The sequence below is a fragment of the Narcine bancroftii genome, chromosome 3, assembly GCF_036971445.1.
Source record: "Narcine bancroftii isolate sNarBan1 chromosome 3, sNarBan1.hap1, whole genome shotgun sequence".
In the NCBI taxonomy this organism is placed as follows: domain Eukaryota; kingdom Metazoa; phylum Chordata; class Chondrichthyes; order Torpediniformes; family Narcinidae; genus Narcine; species Narcine bancroftii.
In genome coordinates this window covers 205,919,402-205,941,548 of record NC_091471.1, presented here as the reverse complement: position 1 = coordinate 205,941,548, position 22,147 = coordinate 205,919,402, and the positions used below count along the sequence as shown (strand labels likewise).

Sequence of the window (22,147 nt, the reverse complement as noted above, 5' to 3'; positions counted from 1 at the left end):
TTTCACTGGAAAGCTTTTTCGCCATCGTCCTCATTACTGAACATGTTGGGTATATATCTAAATCTGTCTCTGTTTCATCAATTACTTATCTGTTAATTTCACTGCAGGAACAACTTTACCCTCTGTCAAATCATTTAGTAATAACAACAAAATACCATCTACCAGTAAACTTGATCTGATCCCTGTTTTAACAAGAACATTAACTAATTCTGATTTCAACATTATTTTGAGCAAAGGTATCGACTCTGAATCATGCCCCAAACCTCAAATCAAATTCATTTCACCTGTGGCAGTTGTATTGCTAAACTTCAAAACACTGTCAAACACATACTGAGCTGCCCCAGTATCTCTGAGTATTTTTACTGTAATCTGTGATGATCTTTCCTCTAATGAAACTTTCGGCTCTGACACAAAATATTCAAATTCCTTCCTAATTTTACAAGCATATCTATTTTTTTACTTCCATGTGCTTCATCTTTTTGAATACAAACATCTGGCACTGTTTCCTATCTTCAAGGAAAATCAGTTTGCTACCACATGAACGTTTTCTTACAATAGTTACAAAATGGACCAGAAGGAGTTTCCTTCTCTTGCTTTTTTTAAATTTACCTCTAGTACTATTTTCCCATTTATTTTCTACCTTATTTGGATACTTCAAATTCTCTTCTTTAAAAGGTTTACCTTCTGAAAAAGATCAGTTGAGCACAAATCTTACCTTCTGAGTATAATTATCTGTGAATATAGCAGAATTTTGCCTCTTTTGCAAAATTACACTTGGCTTTGGGGTTAAAGCATTCGCATCTGCAAATTCTCCAGAATCTGACCAAGACTCTACTCCCTTCAAATCTAACCCCTTAAGATAGAAAATTGGCAATGCCAAAAAGTTACCAAAACTGCTGCTGTTTATCCACACACATAATAAGTCTTTTAATTGGCTTTCAAAAATAAATTTAACCAAACAAATAAAATATTAATTGATCAAATAAGCTCTCATTATGCTCCAATTTTGGTTATATCATGGATGAGCCCCCAATTTTGTAAGGAACAAGTAAAATCTTACTAGTACCAACAAAGGAACAGCAATGGAAAATTCACCATACAATGGCAAATTCAAAATAATAGTTTTTATTAAACTATTAGCAGGATACCTGGCATTGCCTGGAAATAAAACACACAATTGTTGACTACATGCCTGTCTCTTGCATGTCTGGAGGTATGAGCTCTGAGACCAGCGTATTGCTGCTGTTCTGTTTTGTGCCACCTACTCCTTGTTTGTCTGGAGGCCTGAGCACTGAGGCAGGCTTGGTATTGCTGCTCTGTTTCCCACTGCCTTCCCTTTGCCTGTCTGGAGGCCTGGGCACTAAGAGGGGCATATCACTGCTGTTCTGTTTCCTGCTGCCTGCTCCTTGCATGTCTGGAAGCATCAACAGTGAGGCGTGACTGATGTTCCTCTGCTGTCTCTTGCTTTCTCCTTTGTTTAACTCTATGGACTTCTGAAGAGCTTCTGCCAATGTTGCATCACTTTTTTGGGCCCATATTGAACTGGATTTGGCCACTTGTTTATATTCTGAATGTACATTGATGCACAGCACTTTAACTCATTGGGGTGCCCCTGGTGCAAGTTCATTTTTTAAAAATTTTGAACCTCATATGACCTTAAAGGTTAAATTCAATGTGGTTATGACATTCAGCATTAAATGTAACCCCCATTAAAAATTAATAGCAAAATTACTAGCAAACAGACTGAATGACTGTGTACCAAAACTAATAAGGCAAGACCAAATCAGATTTGTTAAAACAAGACGGGCAGCTGATAATGTTTGTAAACTTATCAATTTAATTCATGCAGCACAAATAAATAAAACACCAATGGTGGCTGTTACATTAAACGCAGAGAAAGCCTTCAACAGGGTAGAGTGGAATTATTTGTTTAAAGTGTTACAGAAATTTAAACTACTTGAAAAATTTATTAACTGCATTGGAGCATTATATAATGGACCATTAGCAAAGGTAGTAATAAATGGATATGTATCAGATCACTTTAAATTAAGCAGGTCAACAAGACAGGGATACCCATTATCCCCTTCAATGTTCGCTTTGGTTATTGAACCACTGGCGGAGTTGATAAGGAATAAAAATAAAAGAGAAAGAATATAAAGTCAGCCTACTTGCAGACAACATCATAGTATATTTAATAGAACCAGATAAATCAATAAAAATACTACATACAAAACTTAAAGAGTATGGAGAGATATCAGGGTACAAGATTAACACCAATAAAAGCGTAGTGATGTCAATGAATAAAGTTGATTATTCAGACTTTAAATGGCAATCACAGGCAATACGTTACATTGGTATCAAAATAGATAACAAGCTAAAACATTTATATGTTAAACTATGAATCATTAATTTAAAAAAATACAGGAAGATTTAGAGAATTGGAAATAACTACCTTTAACTTTAATAGGGAGAGTAAACTGTATTAAGATGAATGTGTTCCCATGAGTGCAACATCTATTCCAAACATTTCCAATTTCCCTGACAGAAAAATATTTTGCAAAACTGAAGAAACCTAGTAAGGAAATTTTAATGGAAAGGTAAGAAATCAAGAATAGCGCTAGAAAAATTAACATGGAGTTACAAACAAGGGGAGGGTTACAGCTACCAAACTTCAAAAATTACTACAGGGCAATGCAGTTAAGGTACTTATCAGATTTTTATCAGAGTGGAGAAAAACCAGACTAGATTAAGATAGAATTAGACAAATTTGAAGAAAATATCCCAGAACATATACTTTATAAATGGGATGAAAAATTGGTGCAATATAACAATTCACCAGTACTACATCCACATACTTAAATTATGGAAAAGAATACACCTGGAAGAAAAAAAGATAAATTATCAAACACCAAAAATATTATTGACACAAAACCTATTAATCCTCTTTACAATAGATAATTTATTTTTCAAGGAATAGGATAGAAAAGGAATCAAGAAAATAGAAGAATGTTTTTTGGGAAATAATTTATTAACATTTGAGCAATTAAAAGATAAATATGGAATAACACAAGGTACAATATTTACATATTATCAATTGAAAACTTATTTAAAAGATAAACTGGGAAATAGGTTGAGATTACAAGAAAGTAGCAGATGTAGCGGCCTTGTAGCCGCCCGAGCAGGTGCACAGCGCGGCAATGCGAACTGTCGCTGGCACGGTTCTGCAGGCATGTGGAACCTGAATACGGATGTCTGCCTACTCACCTAATGGACTGCATGCGAGGTATACTGAGTGACAAGGAATGGCACGTTGAGCTATTGAGTCTCCTGTCAGAAGGTGCGGGACACTTACAAGGCTCGATTTAAACCTGCTGGTCCTGTGGATCGGCAGCAAACTCATAGTGATGTCCCACCTTGTCCTGAGGAGCCTGGGACACACAGTATATAAAATAAGCCTGTAAACCTTGAATAAATCTGTCTTGAGTTGACTATTCTGGCGTGTGTTTGTATTTCTTTAGTAGCTCTACCGTAGTAGCCACTACAATTGGTGATCCTGATGTGATTTGAACACGCAGCCTTCTGATACTACGGTAGAGCTACTACAAAATGGAAAGCAGCCTTAAAATACAACAGTGGTGTACAGAAATAAACAAGTGTATTCCGTTAGAAAAAAATTACATACAATCTGAAAGACAAGTGTACATTATTTGAACAAATTTGGGAACCATATATAAAATATGTCGGAGAATGCCAACCACAAATCACCATCTCTTAAAATGGCATAATTATAAACTCAATAAGATTTAAATATGTGAAAGTGGATGATACGACTTTTTGTTTTTTGTTTTTTTTTGCTTTATGTGTTTTATTATTCATTGGTTTTTGAAGAGGGTGGGGAGGGGGAGAGGGATGAAAGGGGGGAAGGGGGGGAAAAGAAAATGTCACTGTGTATATATTGATGATGATCATTTGTAGATGTTGATTTGACTTATAGTGCAAGAAATTTAAAAAAAAATGTTACCCCTACTGAACCTCCTTGGATATTTCTAGAGTGATCCATATAGATTTTGCATGGAGAACAGACAAACAAACAGATTTACATGCACAAATATATATTAGATTAATAATAACATTTCTGACTTATCTCTCAACTTAACTAACTTAATTGCCACTCTGTGCAAATGTAGGGGTGTGTGTGTGTGTGTGTGTGTGTGCGTGAAAGTCCAAATCCTTACAGTTTGAGCTTGTCTGACAAATTCATTTTAAATTTTAGCATCAAACATCTTGTGTTGCTCGAAGATTTTTAAATCGCAGTTTAGAAGTACTTTTGAAACAATGTTTTCGGATCTCTTTAAACTCACAAGTCTTTTGACGAGTTGTCTTTCAGAAATATTTTTCTTCATATGAGTGATTTCACTAATTCCCTCTTATCTTGCCTAAGAGTTATGGACTCTGTTTTCCACTATGATTTTTTTCTTAATCAAGAGGGAAGTGGTTTTACTTATTTTAAAACCACTTATTTTGAGTAACTCCTATGAGAAAGATAATACAATATAGAACAGCATCTCCCTCTCTCTCCAGAGACTACTGTTTTGTCCCTCTGTCTTTCGCAGGATGGTCAATTTCTTCAGTTTGGTTTAAAAATCTCTCTCTCTGCTTTCAGATATATGTTTATCTGAAATCATGTGAAATGATATCTCCACTGCTTCAGTTTCATTTCTTCAAAACACAACTCATCTTAGTCCAAAACTGTAGGTGGTTGTTTCTAAATCATCTGCGCAGGTCACTCAAATGGTACTTGAGCTTCAAACAGATGCCAGCATAATGCTGAATGTACATAAAATGGTTTTAAGAACCACACATAGAACTTGTGTTTTCAATTAAAACCAGTTCAATTCCATTAGGATATGGTTCTTCCAGACTCAGTGATTCTGAGTCTCTAAAAATGTGATGTGATCTGTGTGTGACCCTGTATCCAGTCCACAAACTAAAGACATATATATTTTATAACTAAAGATGAACACAGATCTGTTATATCTCCCACCATTCAAAATCTACTGGGGTTGTAGGTGAATTTGGTTATAATTGGGTGGCACAGGCTAGTGCTGTTACCATGCTGTATGTCTAAATTTTACTAAAAAAAGGTTTACATATATATATATATATATATATATATATACACACACACAGACACACACACACACACACACACACATACACACACACATATCGCCATCACATTCAAATCATGAGAATCATGAGTGAGACCAAAAATATAGAAAGTAAGCAGAGAATGGTGTCCCCTCAGCATTTAGTTACCAGAAGAGATTCTTAATTTAATTTTTAAAAATTTTAACAGGCCCATTCGGCCTACGGGCCCATGCTGCCCACTCACACCCAATTGACCAACAACACCCGGTATGGTTTGAATGGTGGGGTGAAATCAGAGCACTAGGGAAAACCTACATAGTCATGGGGAGAATGTGCAAACTCCTAACAGTCAATGCAGGAATCAAACCCTGGTCGATGATACTGTAACAGTGTTGTGCTAACTGCTATGCTAACTGTGCCACCCACTGTTTGTGGAGGTTGAATATGAAAATGAATTATTTGTGAGGTGGTGGTGGTGGTGGTGGTGTTACTTGGTACCAGCAAATGTAAAATAAGCATGGAAAACACTGGATGCATTCATGAAATGTTAACTCAGGTTTTCTCTCTCCACAGATGCTGCATCATTCATTTTTGTGTCAGCTTTCCAGAGTCTGCAGATTTTAATTGTTAGATTAATTTCAAAAGGCTTCAGGGACTGTCTGGCTGAAGTTAACTCATTAAACTTTAGCCTAACTGTGTTACTAAGGTATGCACGTATCATTGGTTGTTTTTTTATGTGATGTCAGCAAAATTGAGAGAAGAAACAGGTAGTGAAACATGAAACATAACATCTCCTGTGACTTTGATTTTGAGTAGCTACATTGGCAAAATGAGAAGAATTTCTGCATTGCATAAACAATTTCTGAGTGTTTGTAATTACCTATAGAATGAGCAGTATGAATTATGGTTATGCTTTGAATATACAATAGTTATGTATATGTATATGAAATGATTTTATTTGATTTATGTAATCATTAGTATACATTGTGTAAAGGGTTTTTGTTAAACTCAATAAAAAATATTGAGTTTAACAAAAATATAAAGAAAGAAAAGAATGGGCAGTCATCAGTGAGTAATTATAAACCAAAAGTCCTATCAAAGTTTTCGGTATATCATATATTGTAAGAGTAAATCTCAAGAATTTGTAATTATTGATGAGGTTAGAAGTTTGGAATCTCCGCCATGTATCCATTTATGTATACAAGAGAAAATACACTGCAAGTGATCATTCAATTACTTTGTGCATATTACTGTGTAACTTTATTTGCATAATTCAAATTGCTAAATAAATCATATATAAAGGGAAGCAAATAACTTTAATTGATCTAATGGATTATGTATATTGTAGTTTTTACAGTTTTTTTTATTCCTATCAGGTTAAATTATTATTCCTATTGTTTGCATTTGGTTTTAATCACTCAGCTCCTCAAGTGAATTTTTATCCTTGTAAATATTCTCTGAACCCTTTTTTTCAATCTTATTTATATCTTTTTTGTGGGGATATGACCAAAACAGCATACAATATCTTTTTTGTGGGGATATGACCAAAACAGCATACAATACTCCAAATTTGACCTCACCAATATCTTAACCTTAGAACCTTAGAACATTACAGCACAAGACAGCAGGCTTCGGCCCTTCTAGTTCAACTGACCTGCACCCAGTCCCTGGCCCTCCATATTCCTGCCATCCATGTACCTATCCAAATTTTACTTAAATATGAAAACTGAGCCCACATTTACCACTTGACCACTAGAATGATATCAGGAATGATATCAGGGTTATCATATGAGGAATGTTTGTCAGCTCTTGGACAGTACTCGTTGGAGCACAAAAGGAAGAGGGGAGACTTCATAGAGACATTTCAAATGCTGGAAGGTCTGCAAAGGGAATATATGACAAAGTTGTTTCCCATAGTAATGGAGTCTAGGTCATAAGGTCACAATTTCAGGATAAAAGGGCATCAATTTAAAACAGAAATGTGGGGAAATTTCTTTATCCAGAGGATCATGAGTCTGTCGAACTTGTTGCCACAGGTGGCACTCATTGCGTGTATTTAAGACAGAAATTGACAGGCTTTTGATTAGTCACAGCATCTAGGGTTATGGGGAGAAGGCCAGGGAGTGGGGCTCAATGATAAGAATCAGCTCATGACTGAATGGCAGAGCAGACCCAATTGACAGATTGGCCTATTCTGTTCTTATATCTTGTGTTCAGCTAGCAGCTTGTTCCACACTCCCAGAACACTCAGTAGGCCTTTTTACATTACAATGTAAAATGGAGATTCCCTGGAAATTTTCCTGGGAACCCTTCTATGTACCTGAGGTGTGAAAAGGTCGGCCCAGGAATTTTAAACGAGGTAGGGCCGCGGCATTGTGAAATTTTTCCAGACCACCCTCTCCCTGCAGTGTGAAGAGCCAAATGGCCAAACAGGGAAGCCTTGTAATGTCAGTGCTTGTGTACTGCATCACATAGGTGATTAAAATTCAAATTAAAAGATACTTACCAGCTGACAACAGCAGGCCAGTTTCGGCACATCGCAAGAGTAGCACAATGCAGGATGAATGGTCACCCTCGTTAACCATAATTCCTCACGCAGCTGTATTTCCAAGAGCATTTCCAGCTGCGTGAGGGATCATGCGAAATGAAGTCAACCATTCATCCTACATTGTGCCACCATCGCGACATACCGAAGCACGGGGATGGAGGGTCGAGGTGGAGAGGGGGGGATCAGACAACAGGCAGCGGGGGGGGAGGGAGGGAACAAGGGGAGAGCAACTGATGGATGGATGGAGGGGTGAACACGACATCAATTGGGGTGGGACCCCCAAATTGCCGGGGAGGGAAAATTCCAGAGAATTCGGACTGAGGTGAGAAAAGCCCATGTGCAAAGAAGTTTCCCCTAATGTTCCCCCTAAACTTATCCCCTTTCACCCTTAATCCATGTCCTCTGGTTTTTATCTCACCTAACCTCAGTGGAAAAAGCCTATCTACATTTACTCTTGCATCATTACTGAGAAACATACCAATGAAATCCTACTTAAAACATAATATACAACTGCTCCCCATTTGACATCATTTCTACAAAGCGTACTCCTTCAACTCTTTCATCTTCCTGTTTTCTCTGCTTTGTGATCTATCTCTATATAGTTGGCTTCTTGGTTTCATTCTGATTGTTGACATTTATATATTCATAAAAAAGTTTATAGATTTGAGTGAAAATACATTTCATTCATTTTTAAATCCATAAACACCCTATACAATAACACTCTCTGAATACCTTTAACGCATAGACGAGAGTGTAATGAGTGTAATTAAGGGTGATCAAAGGTAGGAAATAAATATTGGCCTTGTCGGTGATACAGACTTTATCAATGTTAGTCATCATGTGATCATGTCATAGTGTCAGATTTGGTCAACTCTTCACTATTGCCTCCAACCAGATTTAAAAACCAATCTCATCAACTTCCTGAACCACGGGCAATCATTCCTTCCCAATCCCACTCCACACATACTTTCTTAGCCAAATTACAACTACTCTTCTCTGAATCTGCCATCATCCTTATTATTTGGTAGAGAAACCACTCAAGAGGTTTCTGTAAATTAAAGATGCATGACTGTTCTCAGAATCTCTGCCTTCCAACTGCTCCATGAATCAATAAATGGGCCTGTGAATCATATCTATCAAATTGTCTTCCTGGACACTCAATACACAAACAGGCAAATGCATCCTAAAATCAATGTAAACTAGTAAGTTTTCCCTATGTATGTTCTTATTCTGTTTTATGTCTTGCCTTTAGACTTTTCATTCATTCAGGTGTCTTGCCGCTCGGCGTGAGCGATCATGTCTCTCCATCCATCATGTCGCTGACCAGTGGTCTAGCCAGGTTTTGATGTTAAGAGGAACGAGAGCACATAAAAAAGGCACTGTGACCACGGCTGTGCGCCCATGCACATGCACACAGATTTTGCAATTAGTGCACAAAGTCTCCACACCCTCCACCTCTCTCTAACCCCTCCTCCCCTCCCCTCCCCTTCTCTCTCCCTCCTATCCCCTTCCTCCTTTCCTCCCTCCTCTTCCCTCTCTCCTTCCCTCCTCCTTCCCCTCCCCTCCTCCACATAGTCCTCTTCACCCTCCTCTGCCTTCCTTGAAAGAAACAATTAATGAGTTTTCTCTTACACCCCTCCTAACACCTTCGAGCTGGTGAACAACCATTGATGTTCCTGTAGAGGGCGGGAGCTGAACTGATGGAGGAAACATGGGGGACAATCTGTGCAGAGCAATTTCCCCCACACTTTATTACATTGGTCACGGGAAGCCCTGGCATCATCTTACATTGAATGATCTATGATACAGGGCAAAGCAATCTTTCTGTAGAAGTGTTTGGGATGATTCCTTGAGCCTGAAGTCTAATGGCATGGTACCAAGATTACAAACATCCTTGGCCACGTACACCACAGGGGAGGGTTCGGAGTCGGGCGTCAAGAGCTCTGGTGTAGGCTGGGGGGAGGGTTCGGAGTTGGACACCCGACTCCAAATCCTCCTCTCACCTACCTGAACTGTGGGGCACAATTTACAATTTAGTTTTTAAATAAAACAAACATTTTACTCACAGCTCTCCCTCTCCAATTTACTGTCCGAATGTAAATCAAATTCTTTTCACGCCTTGTGTTTGTGGAAATTCACACATGCGCAGCATGTGATCCATTTCATCTAATAGCCCAATCTCCAGGGATCACACACAACAAGATGGAAGGGCAGATCAGTGGTGCCTGTTTTTGAACTGTGAGACCATGGGATCTGTGGCAGGTACCGTGGACTCACAGCACAGTTCAATATGCGGTGCGAGAGGACTGTCACTCCCCCGCTCCCCCCCAGCTACGCCCCTGTCTCTGACCCACCGAATTGTAGTTGCCTCCCCTATTTCTATCCATGATGTTAATCCATCTATCATTTTAATTCTCTGTCTGCATTTGCTTTTTTTTCCTTCCAGCTTTCCAGTTGTAACTGAATGTTTTAATGTATCTCTTCATATGATTTATCCAAAGAATTTTGATTGCTGTTTTCTGATTCTTTTAAGTAATGTACTTTTTTTTTGTACTTTGTAGAACTTCTTTGTTTGTTATTCTGTCCATATATGATATGCACAGCATTCTTCTGAGAAACCACATCTCTGCTGCATTGATCCCTTTTTCCATTGCATTTTTGATGGTCCATGACTTGCAGCCAGTTGCTCAATAAAAGGAAGTGTAAGGGACTCCTTCCATCCGGTAGCCTATAGGTCACCCTTGGACAAGGTGTAGTTATCTGTTTAGCTTCCCAATCAGAGTCACTTGAAGCCAAGGATTGCAGATAGTGGATGGTTTTTACAAGCAAATTCTACAATTTGGAATTTATGGTTGTAAAACTAAAAGCAGATGAATCAGCAGATCAATGGCCAGGGTTACCCGTCCAGTATGGACACTGCAACTGAAGAAGGCAACTGGAAACCTCTTCAGTGTTTTTCTCTTGTATAATCGTGAACTCAACTTAAATCAACTAGACTTTTCAATTAAACTATTATTATATTTATCCAGTTTTAGTTCTGTAACTGCCCCAAAGCTGAGAACTGACAAAAGCAGTTCATTATCAGAGTTACACTCCGATCCAAATTAAAACAGTTCTGAATGAAACAAGATATTGAAAAACTGTTAAGTGAACAGAATTGATTGCTGTTATGTGGGAGAGAAATTCTTAGCATTGTTGCAGCTGATTAGCTGATCATAATCTCAGCCATTTTTTTCAAGATTGTTGCTAACATTTCAATGTACTTAGAATATCCATTTTGTGAAAATCAACTAATGCAAAAAGAAGATAGCAATACCTTTTACACCACCAGTGTTCCTCTCAAACAGATATGGTTTCATTCTGTAGAATAGAGGTTGTGTGCAATTTGTCACCTTGGATTGGAGTGCAGTTCTATTTCCACGTATTACCCATGTTTACATTCTGGTTTGAACAGCAAATACTTTTTTTTTCACTTTTTCCCAAATGATACATCTAGTGCAGTGGTTTTCAAACTTTTTCTTTCTACTCACATCCCACCTAATCCCTAAGCCATAGGTGCTGTGTGATTATTAAGGGTTTGCTTAAGGTGGGATGTGGGTGGAAAGAAAAAATTTGAAAACCATTGTTTTAATCCTACCTAATTGACATTTTGTGCACACTTTTACGACTCCAAAGGAAATAGGCCAATGACCATTTTTCTCATGCAAAATATTTCAGTAACAATTGGGTCTAGAGCAGTGATTCTCAACCTTTTCTTCCCACTCACATACTACCATAAGTAATCTCTTACTAATCACAGAGCACCTATGGCATAGGGATTACTTGAAGTGGTATGTGAGTGGAAAGTAAAAATTTGACAAACACTGGTCTTGTATATCAAAAACAGAAAATGTTGGAAATGCTCAGCAGGAGCAGATGTGGATTGTGAAGCAGAGTTAACATTTCAGGTCCAAAAACCCTTGACTGTTGGCAGAAGTTGCTCCATGTTGATCACTTTGTAAACTCAGTACAAATGAAATCACAAAGTGGTACCATGGCAGCAAAAAAATCTAATAAAAAGATATTTTGGTATGACATATAAAAGAACACGAGAAATACTGAATTATGATTACAATTGACAAAAGGTTGAAGGTTGTCTGAAAAAATAAACTGCAAGTTGAAGTCCTCATTGAACTGAGATGCACTTTTACATTTTGCTTTCTGATAGAGGTCTATTCACGTCATCCAGCATAAGTTGTAGCTGTCCATTGATGCAATTCATTTTATAATGACCAGGAACATAAAACAGACTGCTCGAGGAACTCATAGTGTCAGGCAGTACCCGTGGATGTCTCACCTCGATGCCCTGGATTAGCACTGAGAGTGTAGAAGGGAGATATCTGGTAAAAGAAGTGAAAGGAATAGGTGTGGCAGAGGCTGGATGACAACAGATGGAAGCAGGAAAGCAGAGAGATGATGGACAGATGAAACTTGATAAGGAGAAAAGGAGTGGATTAAGAAGATAGTGGCTGGTGGAAAGCGGTAAAGAAAAATAAATAATGGGACAGTTGGAACCAGGTGTGTAGAGGGAAGGGTGGAGTTAGAGACAGAAGTCAGAAGGCGATAAATTGAAATATAGGAGGCTGCAGTTACTGGAATCTCATTACAATGGTAAGAGATAAATCCTCTTGGGATGGGGGGATGAGGGGCAGATCAGATCAGTTGGGGGAAGGGGATAGCAGTTCCAGTATGTTAAGTGATTAAACCATGTGGGGAAGGGAGTGAAGCTCGTTGAGGTGCTGGAGGGTTGACTTGGGAGAACCTGGGTAGATCAGAAGACTGAGACAAAGAAAAATGGGTGCAGGCCGTCTGAAATTTGAAAATTCGATGTTCTTCCCATTGGATTGTAGTTTGCCCAGGCAGTAGTCTGCTTTGCAAAATTCCTTGCTCAGACAAGTCAGTGTGAGAATGGGAAGCAACTCGGAGCAGACAGAGCAAAGACGCTCCACAAAACAGTTGCCCTGTCTTTGCCTCATCCTGATACAAGGTCTTGACCTGCAGCCACTCCAGCAGTTTGATTTTTTGCTCCAGATTACAGCCCTTGCATTTGCTTGACTCTCCATTATAATGACAAGGCCCTCATTGTTTGTTAAATGTTGGATAATGGTTCCATGGATACTATCTGTCTTCCAGTGCCTCACCTCGCCCTTGTCCTTCAGGTCTAATCCCAGACATTGAACATCATAGGCATTTTAATAATAACACCATTTTAAAGCTGATTCTATCCTCACTAAGTTTTCAGGTGCATACATTTTCATGCAAGTGCCTCTGAAGAATGCCAGTTGTAATGATCCATATGCTTTATTGTTAGCATCAGATCGCTCAAAGAAGGATACCAAAAATGGATCATCAGTGCACAAAATAAGCTAGCCAATGGAGAACTCCCAGTCTCCGACCCTGAATGAAGATACAGTTGTCAGCCTATTGCATTCGGACCTTGAAGGATGGAAATATATACTTTTTTGTTGCAACAGAACTAGTGAATATTAAATAATCAAGATGAGCTTGAGCTTGTTATAATTTTATTTTAAAAGAAACAATAATTTTACAAACATTTCAACTGTATAGATCTTTACCTTAAATTATAAAAGAATGTTCATTGCATTTTGATGAAAAAGTGAGTTCAGCTGTCCCTGTTGGAAGGAATGTAGCTGAAATACAGAAGTGATAATGGCAATCTGCCATTTTTCACACTGTTTTTGAACACATTTTATGTTCTTTTCACTCCTCAAAAGTTGAATCATTTGTAAACTATTTCCTGCCCAATATTTAAGTCAGCATATTCCTTCATAATATCTTTGGAATAAGCTCTCTTGATGAATGTTGTTCATTCAAAATATTAAAACATTAAAAATGATGGTCGAATGCTGAATCAGTGACATTATTTTATGGCTTACAACTCTGCTTGCAAACTGTCCACTTTATAACTTTTTCAATCTATGTCAGAAATATTTCTAATGATGTTGACTACAATAACAATTTCAGCAATTAAACGTTTAAAAAATTTATCATCGTACAATGTTAAAATGTACTCAGGTTAACATTTATAGATGTTAGTTTTTATTTACATTTAAAAATTATTCAGATATATTGTAAATGTAATTGGCACATATAAATACTGAATTAAACATAAATGATTAGTCACAGATACACTGAGAATGCCATTTAAACAACTTTTGCCAGCTGTTTTTTGCAAACCCAAATTGGATGTAATCCTTTGCTCATCTGTCTCCACATGTTATTTCCTCCATTCCAATGGAAAACAAATGATGGCATTTACATTCATATTTTCATGTTACCTAGCACTTTGTTAGCACTCTCAATTCTTGAATCAAAAGAGAGTGGCCAAAGATATTAGATTGGCATTGGCTCATTTTTCTTCCTTCAGTGTTGCACACATAGACATCAATTATTTCTCAAATAACAGTATTGTTTGACCAGCCATTTTCAATTGGGATTCAATCCTGAGCTGAAAACACATTTTCCATGTTATATGCCCTTTTGTATTAACTGCTGTTGATTGCAATTAGAGACTTTATTATAACCACATCATTCATTGGATTGCTTGTCACCACTCAGCTATGCTTCTTTTCAGTGATGTGGAATAAAGGACCACTCTGAATTTCAGATGTAACCTGCTGACTGGAGAATGCAGGTTCAATCCTTGTCCTGTTGTCTACAGAGAAGTCTACTCAACCACAATTTCATTTAAAACCCTTGAAATCTTCTCACAGTGATTTCTGAGGTGATGCTCCCATGATTGAGCTGAATAACTGAGAGTTGAACAGAGATTTGCAGGAATAACTGGGGTCACCTAGGGAGTGGGACTGGAAGAGCTTATGTTCACATACAAAGCTACAACTCACAGTCTGTAAACCAGAAGCATTCATTCTACTCCCTCACACCTTTCATCCATTTTCTCAGTCCAAATACAGTAGAAGTCTGAAAATCCAGTTGCCAGAAATATGGACTATCCAACATTCCAAACTTCTCAAAATCTCGCACCTGAAATCTGGACCACTTCAGAATCCTGACTTCTTGAAAGCTTTTGGCTTTTGCGTGCGTGCGTCTGTGCATGCATAAGGTTCACAGATGCACAGCATCAACAAGCAACCACATGGAAGTCGCAGAAAAGTAAGAATTTTTTGTACTTTTTATCTTGAATGACAAAATGTTTTATTAATAAACTATCAAAATTTACCTCTGTATACTCCTCAAATTTGAATTTTAAAATTACCGCCCGAGAATCCCGGAAATCTGGACAACCCAATCCCCAAGCAGTCCAGAATTTAGGACTTGTACTGTATTTTTAATAGTGTGGTACAACTTTGTGTTAATTGTCTCTTTAAGCACTGCAATTTTGAAAGTTAAAGGCACTTTAGCTTGGAACAACAATCACAAGCACTGCTTTCCTCATTGAAAATGGTTGCTCCATGAAAACACACCTGTACTGTTAGACATGATTGCATCTGCAATTTATGATACCAGAGCTCCATGAGCAGAGAATTTTTCAACATGTATATTCAAATTCCCACCTACAACCCTGGCTGACAATTTAATACAGAATGATGAGGCAGTGCCTTTTGGTCTGCTCAGGTAGCCAATATCCATGCTAATTTTTGAAGAACAAAATGTTCTCTGACATCCTAACCAACATTTATATTGATTGTCATGTTTGCCTATGGAAAAAATGTGGCTTCACTTCAATACTCAATATATTATTGAGTGGAAAATTGTCTTTGAAGTATTCTAGGGATATGCAAAGTACAAGATCAATGTAAATTATTTCTTGACACGTAGTGTCCTGAGAAAACATTGGTAAATTTCCACCAAATGTGGTGCAAGAGGCTGCAATGATATTGGTATGCCATATTTACAAGAGAATTACAGAATGTTGGAGATTCTGCATTTGAGGTAAGGGGTGGCAGGTCAAAGAGTTACTGCCCCGCAGGCCAATAGTACCGACCTATTGGACAACAGTTACTGCCCCATGGGCCATTTGATCTGTAGGCTCACCATATTCCCGGGTTACTGGCCTATTGGTTTAATAAATAAATGGAAGCATCATTTTTTAAATATTAAGATCCATAAGCCTTGATATAAGTGTATTTTAATATTATTTGTGATATTAAATAATTATTTAACCCCAGTTCTAATACAAGGGTATATGACATTTTTGAAGTTTATTTCTTTATGCATGTATATCTTAAGTTGACTGTTGCAATATTTTACACATGATATGTCCAAATACTACCATGAAACAGAATTGTATTACATGAAGACAAACATTAAGTTATTACAATGTTAAAAAATACATGAATTTGACAAATTATCAGAATGCCTCCCTCATCTTACATATATTAATCACCATCAAGGAACTTTCACACCAAAAACGTATCCTATCAAAAATTATATGATTCATGATTTCCCTTATTTTGACCTATCATTCAGAAATATATTTATTTTTCACCATTATGCATATAAAATTAATTCCTTGCAGAGTGGAGCATAATTCTGATCAATTCCATAGAACTACACTACTCCAGAAATTAGACCAGATCAGAATTCAATCTTGCAAAATTTCTATCAGTTGTGCAAAAGCCAATGTTGTTCTTTGTGTAAAGTTAGAGTTGTTCCAAACAGTGCCCTACAATAGGAAAAACAAACACAAATTGACATAAATCTTGAGACCCTATTAATTTCCAGGTCCTCATTCCAGCCCTCCTCCCTCCTTCCACCCTCCACATGACCCTCACAACTCAGATTTCCAATGACCCCCTCCTCACATGAATGACATCCAGCAACACCTACCTGCACCCAAATTCATCTGATCTCCAGGCAGTCTCAGCATGCTCTCCACCTCCCCACCCCCACCAACCTAACACAAGATTCTGATCTCAGATACCATACATCCCTCTCTCTCGCTTGTCCATGTACCCAAGTCACTTATAGTCACAACAACCAATCCCCATTCAATATTCTAGGTTGTAGGCTGAGAGAAGCTATCTCTGATATTAAGGAGAACTCTCCTGCTCCTCTAGTTCCAGAAGAATATACATTTAGAAAATTATGCTACATTGTATAGAGTCTTTAAAGATTGGTGAAATTGCACAGAACACCAAACAATCTCAGCTGAGCACATCTGACATCCACTCCGCTCTGCACCCACACATTTGTTTGTTGTGATTGTTAAGCAAGGATGTTCTAGAGAGTTCAAATAAGAATGTCCTTTATCTGTATCCTGTGGTCTCTCATAACTCCAAAACAAATGTCTAATTTTAATAGCATGTAGAGTGTTTAATTTTACGTTGAATTAGGAAGGTTAATTTCTAATGTTATTTTTTATGGAAATACCTGTTTTCTTTACAAAAGTTGCTTTTATTAATTACACCTGTCATTGGTATTCCTTGGAAGCTGAGGAAACTTGCTTCATATGCAATGTAGTATTTCTTCGCACAATGCCATCTTGTGGAATAATGAGTAGAATAAGTGGAACATTGATTTCATGAAGAAATAGCATTTTCCAGGGGTGGCCAAGCTTTTAACTTTTAATTTAGACATACAGCACGGTAACAGGCATTTCGGCCCATGAGTACATACCAGAGTGTGGGTTAATTTGGTGGCACAGACTAGTGGGCCAAAATGGCCTGTTACCGTGCTATATGTCTAAATTAAAAATTAAAAGCTTGGTCACCCCTGTTTATACAATGGCCTAAAGTCCTTGAACTGCTCGGGAAATAGGGAATTCTCAAAATGGCAAGGAGCAACCAACAAAAGTTGAGATTTTGGAACAAAATTATATGTCCAAAACCATGAGAAATTATCTCATAATCCTCCAACCCTTTTACATCTCTTGATTTTTCTCTCTCTTCATCCCTCTCTCGCTCTCTTTCTCTTTCCCTCTCACTGGCCTTTGGACACAGTTAGTCTCTTTATCTTGTTCTTCCTATGTTTATCATTCTCTATCAATCTCTCTGTACCTGTCTAACCATAAGACCACAAGATAGAGGAGCATAATTAGACCATTCAGCCCATTTGATCATGGATAATTTATTTTTCCCTCCCCATGTAACCCTTGACACCCTGACTCATCAAGAATCTATCATCTTCTGTTTTAAATATACCCAATGACTTGGCCTCCACAACAGTCTGTAGCAATGAATTACACTGATTCACAACTATTTGCTTAAAGATATTCTTCCTCACCTCTGTTTTTAAAAGACATCCTTTTATGCTGAGGCTGTGCTCTCTGGACCTAGACTCTCCTACTACTGGAAACATCCACTCCACATCCATTTCATCCATGCCTTTCAATATTCAGTAGGCTTCAATATAACGCCCACCATCCTTCTATAAACTCAAGCACATACAAGCCCAGAGCCATCAAACACTCCTCACATATTAACCCTCTCATCCTGGGGATCATTCTCTTTAACCTCCTCTGGAGTCTCTCCAATGTCAGCACACCCTTCCTTATGTATGGTGTGCTAAAAAAAGTGCTTACAAGGATTCCAATGTGGTCTGACCATTGCTGGATAAATCTTTATCAATATACCCTTGCTTTTAGATTCTAGGCGTCTCAAAATGTATACTAGCATAGCATTTGCCTTCCTTATTACCAACTCAACCTGCATTAACCTTTAGGGAATCCTGCGGCAGGACTCCTAAATTCCTCTGGATCTCCGATTTCTGAATTCCCATTTAGAAAATATCCTATGCCTTTATTCCTTCTACCAAAATGCATACATGCACTTCCTGATGCTGTATTCCATCTGCCATTTTTCACCCATTTTCTTAACCTATATGTCTTTCTGCACATTCCCTGCTTCCTCATCATTCCCTTTAACCCATCTTTGTATTATCTGCAAACTTGGCCACAAAACTATCAATTCCATCATTCAGTTCACGAACATATCACATAAAAAGTAGCAGACCCAACACTCCAACCTCTGTGGAACACATGAGTAGTCAACCAGAAAGAAAACCCCTTTATTCCCACTTTCTGACTTCTGCCAGTCAGTCACTCTTCTACCCATGCCTGTACCTTTTCTGTTACTCGTGTAAGTGAAGTTTTTTGGACCATTTTTTTTCAGATCAAATTTAGGGGGTCAACTTTTTCACGGGACATACTTTTGACCACAGTCAGTACCTATGTTTTCAAGATGCCAGGAGCTTGGATAGCCGGAACTAAGTGGTAAGAACTCGTTTGGGGTGTAGGGAGTACAGGTGGAGGGGTGACCGGGGCGAAGATCAGTAGTTGGGGCAACAGGAGCTCCGGTGGGTGGGCAGCCAGGGTGAGAATCCACAGGTGGAGCGTCGGGAGCACTGGTGGACGTGCAGCTCGGCTGAGGATCTGCAGTTGGGACAACAGTGGGAAGGTGGCCAGGGCAATGGGAGATTGGATTTGCAGGGGAATCAGGGCCAAAAATAGGGGAGTTGACTTTTATATGGGTCATATGGAAAACACGTGATATTTGGTCCAAAAAAGGAGGGGAGGGGGATCGACTATTACACGGGATTTGACTATTACACAAATATATACATTAATAGCTCTGAATCTTAAGGCTTCCTGTTAATTTTTGCGATATTGTTTGCCCTGTCATTTGCTTTTATGCTGCCTTTGACTTCCCTTATCTGCTGCCCTCTCTTTTTGGATCATTGGAATGTCTTCTGGGAAAGGTCTGACCTGTTCAAAAAGGACGGGCTGCACTTGAGTGGAAAGGGACCAGTATCTTGGCAGGCAGATTTGCTAAATCTGTTAGGGAGGGTTTAAGCTAATTGGCAGGGGAGTGGGAGTGTGGAGAGAGGAACCAGATTAAAATTAATGAAGAAGAGGGGATAGTAAAAGTAGGTGGTAATCAAAGGAGTGAATGTGGGGGATATTCTCTCAAGTGCATGCATTTCAATGTAAGAAACATTGTAAGTAAGGTAGATGACCTGAGTCAATATGGTAGATCATATTCAATAAATCTTAGAGTTCTTCGAGGAGGTTACTAATAAGGTTGATGAGAGGAAGGTGCTGGATGTTTTCGATATAGATGTTAGTAAGGCCTTTGATAAGGTTCTACATAAGAGGCGGTGCCACATTGACCACCGCCAGTGGGCTGATAACGCCTCAAACCGTGCATCTTGGCGCCTCACAGTTTGGCGGGCAGCAGCCTCCTTTGAAGAAGACCGCAGAGCCCACCTCACTGACAAAAGGCAAAGGAGGAAAAACCCAACACCCAACCCCAACCAACCAATTTTCCCTTGCAACCGCTGCAATCGTGTCTGCCTGTCCCGCATCGGACTGGTCAGCCACAAACGAGCCTGCAGCTGACGTGGACTTTTTACCCCCTCCATAAATCTTCGTCCGCGAAGCCAAGCCAAAGAAAAGAAAAAAACATAAGAGGTTAATTAAGAAGGTTCAAGCATTAGGTATTAATCTCAAAGTAGTGAAATGGATTCAAAAATGGTTGGATGGGTGATACCAGAAAGTAGTGGTGGAAAATTGCTTGTCAAATTGGAGGCCGGTGACTAATGGAGTGCCTTAAGGATCAGAACTAGGTCTATTGTTGTTTGTCATATATATTAATGATCTGGATCATAGGGTGGTAAATTGCATTAGTAAGTATACAGATGATACTAAGATTGGTGGTGTTGTGGACAGTGAAGAAGGTTTTCAAAGCTTGCAGAGGGATATCAGCCAGTTAGAAGAGTGGGCTGAAAGATGGCAGATGGGGTTTAATACTGGTAAGTGTGAGGTGCTATATTTTGGTCAGAATGATCAGCAAAGGTCATACATGTTAAATGACAGACAGTTGTGGAGTTCAGTAGTACAAAGGGATTTAGGAATTCTGCAAAAGCCAATTGGAATTTACATAATTCCCTGAAAGTGGAGTCACATGTAGATAGGGTGGTGAAGAAAACTTTTGGTATTTCGGCCTTCATTAATCATAGTAATAAGTACAAGAGCTGTGATGTCATGCTCAAGTTGTATAAGGTATTGGTGAGGCCAAATTTGGAATATTGTGTGCAGTTTTGGTCACCAAATTAGAGGAAGGATATCAACAAAATGGAGAGAGTGCAGAGATTTACAAGAATGTTGCCTGGATTTCAGGGTTTGAGTTACAAGGAAAGGTTAAATAGGCTAGGACTTTTCTCCCTAGAGCATAGAAGATTGAGGGGTGACTTGACAGATGTATGCAAAATTATGAGGGGGACAGATAAGTAAATGTGGACAGGCTTTTTCCATTGAGAGTGGGGGAGATTCTAACAAGAGGTCATGGATTGAGATTGAAGGAAGAAAGGTTTAGGGAAAAATTAGGAGGGAATTTCTTCACTCAGAGGGAGGGGGGAGTATAGAATGAGCTTCTGGCCAAAGTGGTAGACATGAGTTTGATTTTAATATTTAAGGAAAAGTTGGATAGGTATATGGACGAGAGATGTGTGGAGGGTTATGGCCTATAAGAGGGTCAATGGGACTAGGTGGAAGAAGGTGTTCAGCATTGACTAGAAGGGCCGAACTGGCCTGTTTCTGTGCTGTAATTGTTATATGGTTATATAATGTTTCTTCTTTGGAATGAAATGATGCTGCTTCTTCTAAATTACTCCAAAAAAAACCCATCACTGCTTGGATTCCCTTCCAATCAACTTGTGTCTGGAGTTATCTTTACTCAACTATAATCCGAATGCATCCAAGTTTTGCTACTCCCACTCAAACTGAAGGGTGAAATCAATCATATCATGATCACTGCCTCCCAATTGTTTCTTTACCTATAGCTCTGGTTCATTGAGTGAAACATGAATGTCTGCAGATGCTGTGATTGTAGTGAAAACATAGAAATGCTGGAGGAACTCAGCAGTTCTCACGGCATCCATCGGAGGTAAAGGTATATAACCGACGTTTCAGGCCTGAGCCCTTCTTCTCATGTATGCATTTCACAGCACCAAATCCAGAATTGCCTTTTCCCTGGTGAATCCAACCATAAGCTGATCTAAAAAAACCATCTTGTAGGAATTCTACAAATTCCTTCTCTTAGGATCCAGCACCAAACTGATTTTTTCAGTCTACCTGAACATGATCTCAGTAACACTACCTTTCTTACATGGCTTCTCTCACTCCTATTGTAACATGCTGGTTATTATTCAGAGACTTCCTTTTATTCCTGCAGTTTCTTAACTCTTCCCACACAGATTTGACATCTTCTAAGCCTTAGTCTTTTCTTGTTAAGGATTTGATTTCCATTTTTTATCAACAAAGCCACTCTGCCCACCTGCTTGTCTTTTCTATAGGATGTGTATCCTTGGATGTTTATCTCTCAACTATGACCTTCTTACTGCACAACTCTGTTCTGCTCATAAGGTAAAACACAGAATTCTGTGGACGCTGTGGTTGAAGTAAAAACACACACAATCCAGGAGAGACTC

The 22,147-nt window shown here is 38.6% G+C and overlaps 1 long non-coding RNA gene across 3 annotated transcripts in view; it reads right to left on the bottom strand.

Moving 5' to 3' along the window:
- Nucleotides 1–13,253: 13,253 nt before the first annotated feature.
- Nucleotides 13,254–22,147, bottom strand: part of LOC138758056 (uncharacterized) — a 28,159-nt gene continuing 19,265 nt past the window's right edge. For all 3 annotated transcript variants that reach the window (XR_011354105.1, XR_011354103.1, XR_011354104.1), the window contains one exon: nucleotides 13,254–16,385. This is a non-coding gene — a long non-coding RNA (uncharacterized lncRNA). The remainder of the gene's footprint in view (nucleotides 16,386–22,147) is intronic.